The following is a 13483-nucleotide window of genomic DNA, read 5'->3' as shown; positions in this document are numbered from 1 at the left end:
TATTTAACTTCTGTTGATTTTCTATTTATTCACATGTATATACTTTAGTTTTTAACAAGTAGATAGGCAGGTCCACATCAGGACTTCAGTCTTGCGTATTCTGTAACCTGCGTTACCAAATAAACTATGTATGTATGTGACTAGAAACCACGGACTGAATATAAGACACGGACTACGGACTGTGTATATAAAAATCACTTTAGAAACGTAAAACTGCTATCATGAGCTGAATTGTTTAAGACCAAGAGTGTCCACCAATTCAGGTAAAACGTTTGACATGTTTTAATAAACCAAACTTGATCTTAGCCTTGCTTTTCTGCTTCCATTATATTTGTCTGAACGTGAAGAGAGCTCTTGCTCCTTTGGACACTTGACTGACACTGCAAACGTATGTTCATTATCTCATTTTACCCCAATTATTACTTGTCATCTATTGTTGTTTTCCTAGTATAGTACTTCTAAACAACTTAATGCCTTAAATGTCTTAAATAGTGTAAATAAAGAAATGAATTGAGTTGCAGTGCTCATCATAATACTTTTGAAAAAACTGCTTGAACGCGTTGTCAAAAATTTTTGTTTGGTTGTTGTTTCAATAAACACATGAGCATGGTTCATAATTGGATGGTTTTTCTACACTACGGATAGATGGGCCTATGCTGTGGGGTCTCATTACACGCGACGGTCCTCCCCAGTGACCACCCTAAAAAAAGTCTGCGAGAGAGACTAAGCAACCTTTTGCAAAGCAAAACCTAAGCAAATCATTTTGCCTATCCTACTCCTCCAGTGAGGTTGCTCGCAGTCTATTATACTCACGACTATCTGTAGCTTTATATAGCTTCTGGAAAACAAAAATCTATTTTATTTCCAAAATGACCGTTCCGACCGACCGTTCTGATGTCGGTTGGCATCCTCCTACCACAACAGGAGAACATGGCCACACAACTGGATCGACCCAGGGAGGCAAGGAGGGTCAAAATTTCCTGCCGTTCGGGTAGGAGTGTCCCAAAACATCATGTGGCAGCTCTGGAAACAATTATCTAATGCCTGCGTGGCGCAGTAGTTTATAGAATCAGGCTCGGAGGGAGTAAATTCAAAGCCCGGCAAATCATACTTTTAACTATAAAATTTGTACATTTTTTTCTTTCTTTTTAGTTTTGAAATAATTTTTTTCCTCTTTGGCTTGCTTTCCTTTATTCTCACTGCTGATCCTTTATAGCCTGCGTAGCAGGCGCTTGGAAGTAGTGGGCACAAGAAAAAACGGGCGCGCGAGAAGAAGACACGCGACACCACTCGCGTGACTTCCTTGCGCGTGCCCGTTCTCTCTTTCGCCCGCTACTTCCAAGCACCTGCTACGCAGGCTAATCCTTTAACGCTTTGCGAGGATTTTGCGATAACAAATTTCGAATGATAAAGGCCAGTTATTTTCTGCGGTCCACGAGGAAACATGTTAGGCGCAGCTCCTACACTGCGGGGGTCCTCGAGAGATAGAAGAGTTGCATAAAGCCAGCCCTTGTTTGAGTATCGCGCTTTCTTTTCTTGTTCATATTCTCGTTTCAAGTATTTGTGATAAGAGAGAGTTTTAATAGACGACAATAATCGAACTTTGTACACTCACAAACGAAATGTAAACAAATAATTATTTCCGTGCCTAACCTACAGAACCAGCGAAGACAGAGTGAACCAAGAAAATATGATTTATGGGTAAAACATAACTTTGAACGCGCCACTCTTTTATACAGTGGACAATAAAGTGTGGGGTTATCAAATGTGTATTACTTGCATAACTCAGACATTGATTTACGAAAAAGCCTAGAAATGTGGAATTCCTCTTCCTCACTCTAACATTTGACTTTAAAAGATGAGGGGCACCCAACGTCAATTTTCCGAAAATATCTTTTCGGAAGACGATTTGAGATCTAGAATTTTCGGAACATTTGTTCTAAGATTTCTTGCTTGCCTGCCTCTCCTAGGATTTTCGAACATCTAAAAAATGGAATAATTGTCCACTTTTAACGGATTTTTACCCTAAAAAGGTCGCCTAGAATTTTCTGGATAATTTTTTTCTGGGTGAACTTATCGAAAAGGTAGGTGTTGATCCCTATACTGATTTTTGGATCACTAGACTTTTCAGCTAGGAAATCCGAACAGATGAGAAATTCTTAGGGGATAAAAATATGCCCATATCTACCGTTTAAATACTAAAATACGTCCAACAATGCTATGTTAAAGTGGTTTTGCACTATATTCTCGATGGGTGCCCCTGAAAGATATACATATGATATACAAACTCTTAACACACCTATGCGGGCTATATAACATGAGTTAATCGGAAGAGATTAGAAAAATTGGGATAGCATTAAGAAAAAAATTACAATTAAATGAAAAAAGGTTTCTGTAACAAAAACTTATTAATAATCTCTTGAAAGTTTAAGTAAGAGTTCCAAATATTGGTTGTTTTGAAGGAAATAGTTCTTTGATCGCAAGAGCTACAATACGTGAGATGTTTATATCCGTGCTGTCGGAAGGACTGTGTCTGGTGTGACCAACGTCCTTTGATTAATTACTTATTTCTATCGTAGATAATTAAGAGTTAAACCATTTAGTCTGTTAACTAAGGCTAGTTTAAGAATGGCAAATCATTCATTGAATAACTATATCTTTTCTTTTAGAGAAGTATGATATATATATTTTTTTGGGTGGGGCACGTTTTCACGTTACTTGTACATGGAAGTCCGCCCCCTGATGTAATTTACGAGTTACAACGCCTAATGCATCAGGGGGGAGCGAGAAACGATAATGAGAAAATGTAGGTATGGTATGGAATTATTTCCTTTAGGGCTTGGTCTTCAGGTTCTTCCTTGTGCCATCATAATAATAGACTTGTTCGATTATAAGTAGGCATTAGGATATTTGAGTTTCAGAACAACAACATAAGATACAGCGTCTACCGAATTACAAAAAGGAAAAAAATAAATGAATCGGCTGCGTATAACTTGTCTAAAATTTATCTGGGCGTTTCTTTTCTATATCGAAGAGCTTTTGTCCTAAAGACGTGGAGGTCACTGGCTTAATCTTCCACGTATCAGGGCGGATGTGCTTAAAGCGCGCCAAAAGAAAAAAAGCTTTGGCCCTAAAAAGCAGAAGCAGCCTCTGCATTGCATGATAACACTATCAAATGTAACTGAACGCCACGTAACACCGAACACTTCGACAGTTATTCCTTAAATGATTAATGAATAACTTGATATTTTCCATTAGTCAGCAAAGTTGCCTGACAGAAGGTGGCTTTGTAGTTTTATTTAAAACCTACGCCTACCATATTTTCAAGATTTTTTTGTTTGTTTGTTGTTCTTTTTTCTTCACATACTCGGACCACAACGCACAGATCGAATTCTTTAGCATTTTTGGAACTTCCGGAATGCTTGCATGTCTCCCTTGCTTATAGTCTGAGCAAAAACAACTGCTTAAGACTTCGTCTATTTCACTTTCTTTCACCTCCGCTGCATGTGATAGCTATTTGGATATTAGTCAGTTCCAGGCATTCAAATAACAGCGCGGGAAAAAAATTCAGTCTCCCCTGTTTTGTTTTTGTTTTTGTTTTTTGTTTTGTTTTGTTTTTTTTTCGTTTTCCTAGTGTAAATCTAACACGGTCCCCACCATTTCTCTCCCCCCATTTCTCTCTTGCATGGCTTTTAGCGTTTACGAAGTCATTATTGTGGCTTGTCTGTAGCGTGGTTGAATCAAATCCAGTACACGAGACACAAGCCACGCGAATGACTTCGTAAACGCTAAAAGCCATGCGATAAAGAAACCTCTGCTTGCGGGGTAATCACTACTGAGTTATACCCACAAAAAAGAGGTGACCAGTTTTTTGGAAAAAATCGACTAACAATTTCGCTGTTTACCTACTACTCTTTGAAGATTAAAAGTTAGCCAGCCACAATTCCGTGCAAGAGAAAGACGTTAAGGTGGGCAACTCAGCCGAAAAAATACGTTTTCTCATTTCTCGCTGGCTATGTTTCATCAAATCGATTTTGTTCCCGGCGTAATCACTCGAACCAAACCAACCATTCTATCATTCTATTAATCGAACCCAATCATAGAACTTAATCGAACGACTGTGTTCGATTAAGTTCGGTAATCGAACACAATCGAACTCTCACAAAAAAGTTTTAGTAATCGAAGCCGATCGAACTTTCATCGAGTTCGATTAGGTTAGAAGGTCGAACTTGGCATACATTCGAATAAAGAATGGGACGTTTTCAGGAAAATTGTGCGTGTTTTGCTGAATATTTCCCTTTTCTAGAAGGTCTTACGATTGAGTATAGTCCGGAAAAGGTTGTAGCGGAGCGAAAAGATATGCAAGAACGCCGGGCTTGGTAGTTAGCAGGAAAATATGCTCTCATCGGTATCTTATATTTGTTCAGGTATGTGCGCTGGTATGTGGGTAATTGGCGCGGGTATATATTAGACCGTACTGGTTTTGTCTTTCATCTCGGTCTTGCTGTTATAGCGTTCGGGTAATTTTTGTTTGTTCTTGACTTTTTATTATGTGTGTGTGTGTTCTTTGTGCTTTTAGTTTGCAGATGTTCTCAGCACTACAATGTGGTCGGATCTTCGGGCTGCGGTTCTCCAGTGATCTGGTGTTTTATAATCCCTTCCAAGTTCTCTTCCGGATGCTGCGTTGGCTAGCAGAGTTCCCAGTACTTACTCCAAGTTTTTTTTCTTCTTACAACAGTTGGAGGTTTTAGGCACGAGAACATGGCTTGACAGTTTTTCCTGCTTCTCCGTTTTACGTTGCTATTTACTGTGTCATTTAATGACTGGGGCGAAGACGGTATCTCCCCTGGAGTCGGCAGTTCGTAGCATTGCCTGGTTTCACCTGTTCGGTGGCGAGCCGTCTCCTTCTGATCTGACCTTCTGAATTAGCCTGCGTAGCAAGCGTTTCCTCGCGAGGTTCGTCTAGAAAGCTGGGACAAGAGCAAAAAAAAATTTTTTGCTTCCGCTGTAACTTTCGCGCAATAACTCGATTGGAAACGCTTGCTACGCAGGCTATCGGAGAATAAACCGAGGGCTTGGCTTGAATTGAGCCGCACCCTATCGTTGAGTGTGTTTTTTTGTTGGGTAAAACTGAGATTTAGAGGAGAGGAACAAGACTACAACTTTATCCATGAATCACTTTAATCAACCTTCTTAATTACAGAGTGAATATAATTATGCTTCGGTAAAGACTTTTTAACTTTACGGTGTCACTTACAGGTAGCGTTACAGTTAATCGCACCAGCACGTTCACCTGGCACGTTCAGAACTCTTCCACGTTTGTACAGTCAATCTATTGTTCAAAGGTACCCAACGACAGCTTCCTCAAAAAATACGTTGAAAACACTTTCTGTATTCTAAGTGGCGCTACAATATTCTTATCTGTTCGGTCATCGTATTGGAACTCGAGTCTTTTCGAAATCACAAGAGCATCGGTATTATTTTTCCGAAAATTGTTGGTGCAATTTAACGTGCTACGAAAGTGATAATTTTTCTAACTCCTCTCTTCATCACATTTTAGACATTTTACAGAATCCGAAAATTGTAGGTTTCGTTTTTCCACGAAAAATAGTGTAACCTAGGTAGTAAATACGAAGAATTAAAGCGGTTCACAAAATCGTAGAGCATTCATTGGATGAGCTTCCAAAATTGTACATGAATGGAACGTTCATTTCAAAATGTTTGGCTGTCCTCAAACAAAAGGACATTATAGGCAATGATTTGCTTCTCCGAAAGGACATTTTATAGAAAACAGTCGGCGGCTGCCCCTGATCGTTCGTTTTACCTGAATTTTTTTTTTGTTTTTTTCATTATTTGCTGATTTCCCGTTGATTTCTTTGCTGCTTTCCTGACTATTTGTCCGCTAAAATAACTTATCAGAATCGTTGTCTATTGTGACTGTAGTGTGGGGGTGTGTTCGAGCAACTCGCACGCTACACGAAGAGGTACCAGGAATCTGATTTACATCTTGGCCTTTATTCTTCTTAATCTTCTTACAACTTCTACTTACTACTTATACTCTGCTTCTCCTAGTTCAGGTATAGTAGCGGTTTTAATAGCTAAAGCTGGACATGTTTATTGTATATCTTATCGCTATCTTATTGCAACAGGTTTGCTGTTGTCATGGAATAGACTAGCCTACGCACAGCCGCAACTGATAAGTACCAAACAGACCAAATAACGAAGGTCAGCTCTAAAACCACAAACACGATCACAGGCCCGTAACCAGGATTTTATGTTTTATGTGTGTGTGTGTGTGTCGGGGGGGGGGGGGGGGGGGGGGGCTAGCGAGGCGAAAGTGGACCAAACTACCGAAATGTATTTTTTATTGTCTGATCCGTTTATTTAGGAAAGTAGCAATATATGAGAAATTGTAACGGCAAAGTACACAGTAGGAACTGAATATTACATTTGTCGAATACCACTGTTTGAAACAGTACGTGGACAAAAACAAGACTTAATGAAACAAAAACTAAACTCAAAAGTTAAGATAGATCCGTCTTAAAAACAACTTTCAAAATGCTTCACAACAGTAGCTCGAGTGTCGTTTAGAACTTTCGATTGGTTCGATTGAGTCAGAGACTTTTAAAGTTATGACGTTATCCCAATATTGCTGTTTTACCAAAGGGGACCAATGGATTAAAATAAAGGCTAGTGTGTGAAAGACTATTCGTAAAACTCAGTACAATAGTTATGAGGATTATGAACAATGGATTGTAATAACAAAACAGAAAAGAATAAAGACTCGAGTATTCCCGTTATTTCGAACGGACAAGCCGGTCTCCTTCGAGGGATTTATTTAACAGAAAGTTGTTACAGATATATTAATACAGTTTAAAAGCAGTACAGTTGGAAACTTAATGCAAGTAAAAATTCAAAATTTGAAATGAATAGGCCAATAGGAATAATATAAAAAATAAAATAATAATAATAACAATTAATAAATAGAGTAACTAGGCTAGTTTATAATGGCAAAAAAGTTAAAATAAGGAGAAAATATATCATCGTATAAAAGTATATATATTACACAATCACGGCAGTCCCGTTCATTTTGATCAATTTTGCCAATTACTCGCCCTAAATCGCTATGGAACTTAAAGTAAGCAAGGAAATTACATGTAAATGACAAAATCAGAGAACCAAGACAAACAAATATATCTCTTGAGCATTATTTTTGAAGTTGCAAGCAGCAGGGATCAACTTTGAAAAACTGTTAGGCTGAACAGTTTTCAAAAATCCTAATTTCAATCCGTTTCAGTCTTCTTCAGTTTTGCCCATCCGTGACATTTGTTGTTTCTGTTATGTTATTTTAACCTTCCTTTAAAGTTTTAAGCCGTTATTTTTATGTTTCTCTTAATTTAATGGGCATTTTGTAATTTCCTAGTTTGGCTGAATTTCGTGACACAGCTCCTTTAACGAGCGTAAAAAATAAGAAAATAATAATAGTAGTAATGAAAATAAAAAGAAAGAAAGAAATAATAATATTAGACTTAAATTAGCCTGCGTAGCAAGCGTTTCCGATCGAGTTATTGCGCGAAAGTTAAAGCGGGAACAAGAAAAAAGAAAATGGTGGAAGGGGCAGGAGGAGGGGAGAACAAGAAACAACGTTTCTTTCTTCCCCCCTCCCCCGTCATTCCTTTTTTTTTTGTTCTCGTCCCAACGATCTCGACGAACTCGCGCGGAAACGCTTGCTACACAGGCTAAACTTAAATTCAATGGTCGTTCTCTCCAAAGCATGCAAAACCTTCTCCTTCATTAAAAACGTCTTATTGTATCAAGCAGACGATCACATACGCATCCAAAAGTCTCATTTGCATGATACAGTATCGCGAATGCAAAATCATCCCCGACACACCAGCAAAATATATTCATTGGTATGTTTCCTTTCTGGCTAGACTGGATACTTGTGTGCTTCCCGGCGTGTTTTCAGTCCGGAAGTCCTGTTACCTCAAGTCCCTGAGTCCACGCCATGAAAGTTTGTACGTGAGGCCGCTGACCGTAGCATGTGACATCTGACATGTTTCGGCCAATGTTTTTGGCTTGATTGTCATTCAGCTGACGAGCTCCAAGATGACTGCCAGATGAGTTATGATTTTGCTGATTTTTTGCACCAGCTGTTTCAGGTTTGGAAAGTTACTTTATCTCTTCACATTAAGCAGGTGTACAGTGTCTTTCGTAGCTACGATCGTTGACAGTTTGATTCTTACAATGTCACCTTTCTGAATACTGTACTCGGGAGAGTTATGCACGACAACGCATACGGTTTAACTTTTAGAGACGTTTGCAGCTACTAAGACCGATCTAGGGTAGTTATTTTTCACCGATAAGAGTTTAATGTCACAATGATGTACTGTTTGTTTGCTGATCGTTTTGAAAGTGTATCAAAAGGTTTACGCGTTTGAAAACCGATGCGCTGCGACGCTGCGATATGATTTGCCACCTTCATAAACACCAATACATGTATTAATTTTTCAATGTAGACTATGTTGCTCGGACGCGATGAGGAGATCATTATGAAAAAATGGAACGATGTGCAAGCTTGCCTATGTTTTCACATTAATGATGATGAATGAATTCCCTCCAAATAGTAAAACGAAAGACATCTCACGCTGCACGGGGTATTCCTCTGCGTTGCGGAAACTATAGTTAGTTCGCTTTGTCCATTGTCTTTTCATTCCCCTGTATAACTCCATACTCTGTCATCGCAACCGCCGTCCGCGAATCTAAGAAAGTACAGACATTTAACTAATATTTCAGTTTGTTTTACTTTTTTCGTAGATCGGGGTTAAAAGTATAATGTTGTCAAGCTTTTAACGTTTGGCTTCCAGCTGGCGTCTTTCCTGCAACTGCATTGATGTGAAAGTTTTCAAAAGGGTAAGGAAGCTTATGGTCGTGTGTGTGTTTTGTTCAGACGGACACCTAACCTTGTTCCCAGGGTTCTCTCTCTTGCTTCAAGAAAACACCCCGGCTGGTCATGTAGATTTGTGCATCAACAAATTCTGGAGTGGGGGGAGGTCGTCTACTAAATGCTGTAGAGTGGACAATGAAATACTATCTGGGGTAGGGAGAAAAATCTTTCTTCAAAATGGCACTTGATCTCAGGCTGAAATTATCCAGCCTGAGTATGATATCCTGAAGAGAGGGCCTTGAAATTTTGCAGAGCAATGTACAATGTACAATGTACAGCCGTTAAAGCAGTCATGGTACGCGAAGCTCATTTTGTTCTTGAATGGTGAGAAAATCTCTGTAATAATAGATCAAGCATCAAAACATATAAATCTTAATGTTTTTGCTCCCACAGGGATTTTGCCCAGAGGGCGAAATCCCAAGGAGAAACTCTAGTAACTTACGCGTATATTAACAGCGTGCAAAGAAAGTAGTTTCTGATAGCCCGGGGCTAGTGGATTTTGCTATCGGGCTAGTAAATTCTGATGTTAACTTGCCCGACGGTTAAGTGAGGTTTTTTGAGCAATTAGAATAACAGAAGAACTACGAAATCAATTCTGCTCATCAAAAAGTGTCTGGGGCTAGTTGAAATGACATCTGGGCTAGTAAATACTAGGTTCAGCTTGCCTGAGCGACAAGCTGTAAAAATGACTTTCTTTTCACCCTGATTAAGGAAAGTACTTACAGCTGAAATATACAGTCATACAGTCAATATACAAAAAATCTTGATTTGCTTGAACAGGGGCCGCAAGGAATTGGTAGGTAATGATGATGTTTCTATTGTTTACGCCCGCAAGCATGAAATGGTTAAGATGATGTAAAGACAGAAAATCCCGAAGGGACCGCTCAGGTAGATTTTGTGACATTTACTGTGCAGTCATACTTTGATACTCTTTTGCATTACGCAGTGACATTCTGTGGAGCAGTTGTTTTGAAAGTTATGGACCAAAAGACACTCGTTAAGCACAGATGAGGTTATAAGGTGTGTTTAACTGTGTATATACAAACACTTGGAAAGTTTGCCAGACACGAGTTCACAAATCTTTGATTTATATTGGAAACCTTGCCAGACACTCTTTCTCTCTCTTTGACCGGACTCAGCCCAAACAAGCAAGAAGAGTGAACAATGGCTAGCTTATCACTAGCAGAAGGATCGACGATTACAGAAATTTGCCGACAATCAAATTCTGTGCTGACTTATTCCCTGCTCACAAATGTCCTTCCATTATAAAGTTTCAAATAAGACTAGAATGCGCGAGTGTGAATCGTCAAACATTGTTTTAATTTCTAAGGCTTACTTTCTGGCAAATAAAATGAACTGAATGTAAAAAGTGAAAGAGAAATAGGGAAAAATTCAACTTTCTTATGGTTTAGAATATACTATTCTCGAAACTGAGGATGTTTTGATCAAAGCTGTTTAAATCGAGCTGAAACTGTGCATGGAACCTTGGGTTTCCTGTATTTATCCCACCTATTGTATGGAATATGTGTGAAAATCTTCATTATGAATCGGTATATTTCAAAGAGCTACACAACGAGCAAGAATGCTATTGACTGACAATATACAGAACAGGGGCAGCTGTAGTGTCAACTATTACTAGTCATAGTTATGATCAGTCAAATTGCCTTGTTTAATTGTTATTTGTGCACATGCTTGTTAGTGGAGCTCCACGCGCGGCGCACCGCATGTGGGCGGAGCCCCATAGCTAAGGAAATGTGGTAATCACGTGACCGTACAGCGAACGAGCGATCAAGTGACTGTCTGTCTGCACCACAGGCATACCAATGTAAAATAATTCAATCAACAGGTATGGCAACCCAAATGCAACTCAAGGTATTATTTGGATTGAAATCACATGGCCGCCCGGACTTTTAGAAAGAAAAAACAACAACAAAGTCGTGTCTTTTTCGGCATTATTTTTTATGTTTACACTAACGTGGATAACAGAGAAAGAGTTAGAGCGAGTTATTGAAAACAAAGGAGATGAATTTCGTAGGAAGAAAAACATGAGAATTCAAAGTGGCGGGGGAGAAAATGAGAAATGCTAGCAGCCAGCAAGGTGAAAATGAGCAGCAGTGAAAAATAAAAACGAACATGAACACAGGAAACATAATATTGGGTAAGCCATATACGACAATTCCTCCATTAAAAATAATGTGTACCTAGGAAGTTTGACATTTTAGTTGTGCAAAACAGCATTGTAGTCGTGCAAAAACAACGGCAAGGAAAAGACAAAAAAGTGTGCTGCATGTGCAAATTTGTTTTTTTGCTAATTAGATCTATTAGTCTTGAAGCCATTTTCATTGTTGTCCCTGTTTAGCATTACATGATTTAATTTTTTGTTTGTTTGCACGTATTATTAACCAGAGCTTCGTTTTTAGCCCTGGCTAAATCTATACATTGTCTTGTGATCTCCACTGAAACAGGTAACTATATACTGTCATGGCTGCAAGGCGAGTAGATGTGTAAGCAAAATTAATATAATAAATATTTTTTAGCTGTAAAGCGGAGCGAAGTAACACATGTACTGTATGTCGCCGATGTGACACCATAAAGATGCTGATTGAGTTTGACTGTTTTTACTGAAGCTCAGAAGTGGTCATTTGTAAGGACCAGCTCTGTTGCCAATAAATCTGTTAAAACTACGTGGTTCTGATAGTCCACGAGCCATTTTGTGAGAGGTGGCTACAGTGGAAAAATGCAATTTTCTAGCACTTCCCCTAGCCTGTACACAGACATTGTTTTATTTTTCTTTTTGTTCTTTTCGAAAACATTGGTGAGCTCGCGAGCGCACAAGAAAGAAAATAAAGAACATCTGTAGACATCTTTGGGAGAAAAGAGGTTAATTAAGTCCCTCCCCCATGTCAATGCTTCATCATTACCGCGTATGTGTTTCCCGTACCAATTAAATTGGACCAATCAAATTAGAAACGTAAATTGCTTGTGTAATTGGATTAAGTATTTTACAATCAAACAACAATGACACTCGGAATCGGGAGTTTCTTGAAGCATGTCTTCTTAGACTGCTTCTACACCAAAAAAGTCGGCTAAGAAGAGGTCCGGAGCCGAAACAAATCGGCACATTGGATTATTGTAGGATATGTGGGAGCTTTGTATAGGCAATAGTACTGGTCAATTTACTGTGGTTATTGTTTCTGGTCGGCAGGATTTGCCCTCTGATGAAAGCGCATTTTCTCTGACCTCTTTTGAAGCATGAAGCTTCTTATTACGGCTGAATAAGGGTTCCAATTTTCACAAAGTGCCTTCTGGATCTGAATAACCAAGCGATTTTCTTTAGTCCGTGAATGTAATGTTTTTCTGCAATGCTGTATCACGCTGGGTCCTGCTTGTTAGTTTTGGTTGGAGAATGTTAAATTATTAGGGATAGTGATTTACAGGTTGTGTGTACTCTTGCAATAAAGCGTGACATTGAGTAGAGCGGATGCACAAGGCAACTGTAATATCATCACGACTGCGCCATTCTTCGGTGGTCCCAACAGTGTTACCTCTTGCGACTGTGGCTGTACGCTTTGCGACTACTAGGGAGACTTTGCACAAGCAAAACCTGTGTAAGACATCAAAGACTGTTGACATGTACAACAAATGTCCAGTCTTGAAAGATCTTCACTGCAATAAAAACTCTGTTGCTTTCGCATAGATCTCTGAGGTCTTTAAAACTCCCTCCACAGCTAATGTTTTGATTCTCGAATTAGCAGCGGTCTGTTGCTCTTGTGTTTCCGGTCTCATTTACTTCTGTCACCGAGTGATGCAGTTCACAGTGAACGAAGTCACATGGTACAAGTTTCCTCCCTTGTCCTTTTTCTTACTCAGCACTTCGTGCCTCGGTCGCCCTTCGGACGACGGCCTTCGGTCATTCTTTGGGCGACATGCTGTGTGCCAGCGAGGATATGGCTTGCGCCTATTGATTTTCAAAATGGTGAACAACAAAGTCGATCTGGGTCAGATAAGAAGGGAAGAAATCGTTTACAGTACATTCATAAAGATCCCATTGGGCTAATTAATCGTGCTAAGCGACAGGTATAGACATTTTTCAAGGTGAGACTTAAGTAAGTATTTCATTTATTCACACGAAACTCCTCTGGACCGTGTGTTTCAGTAGACACATGAAATTGTCATTATGTTTAATGGTAGATTGGACTTCTTCATCTTTGATGAGCACAGGAAAAAGGAGAAGAAATAAGAGCGAAAAAAAGTGATAATTTTCTACACAATTTACAATTTGCGGGAAATGCTGCAGTCATTTGAAATATCCTAGACCAATAGCTGGAACTATTTACAAGCCGTAGAAAGATAGAAGAAATTGAAAAACATATAAAATTCTTATCAGGTAATAAAGAATGACAAAAATACTAAAGTTAATGAGTTTCTCATAAAATAAGTAACTGGGAAGAGAAGAGTTAATGTAAATGTCATTGTTTTTTCTTGCAAACGATACCTGGAACCATTCCTTGAGGAACAAAGTGTGCACAATCAGTG

Source organism: Porites lutea, chromosome 3 (assembly GCF_958299795.1).
Source record: "Porites lutea chromosome 3, jaPorLute2.1, whole genome shotgun sequence".
Lineage (NCBI taxonomy): Eukaryota > Metazoa > Cnidaria > Anthozoa > Scleractinia > Poritidae > Porites > Porites lutea.
The sequence above is the reverse complement of the archived record's forward strand: the minus strand, read 5'-3'. Positions refer to the sequence as shown.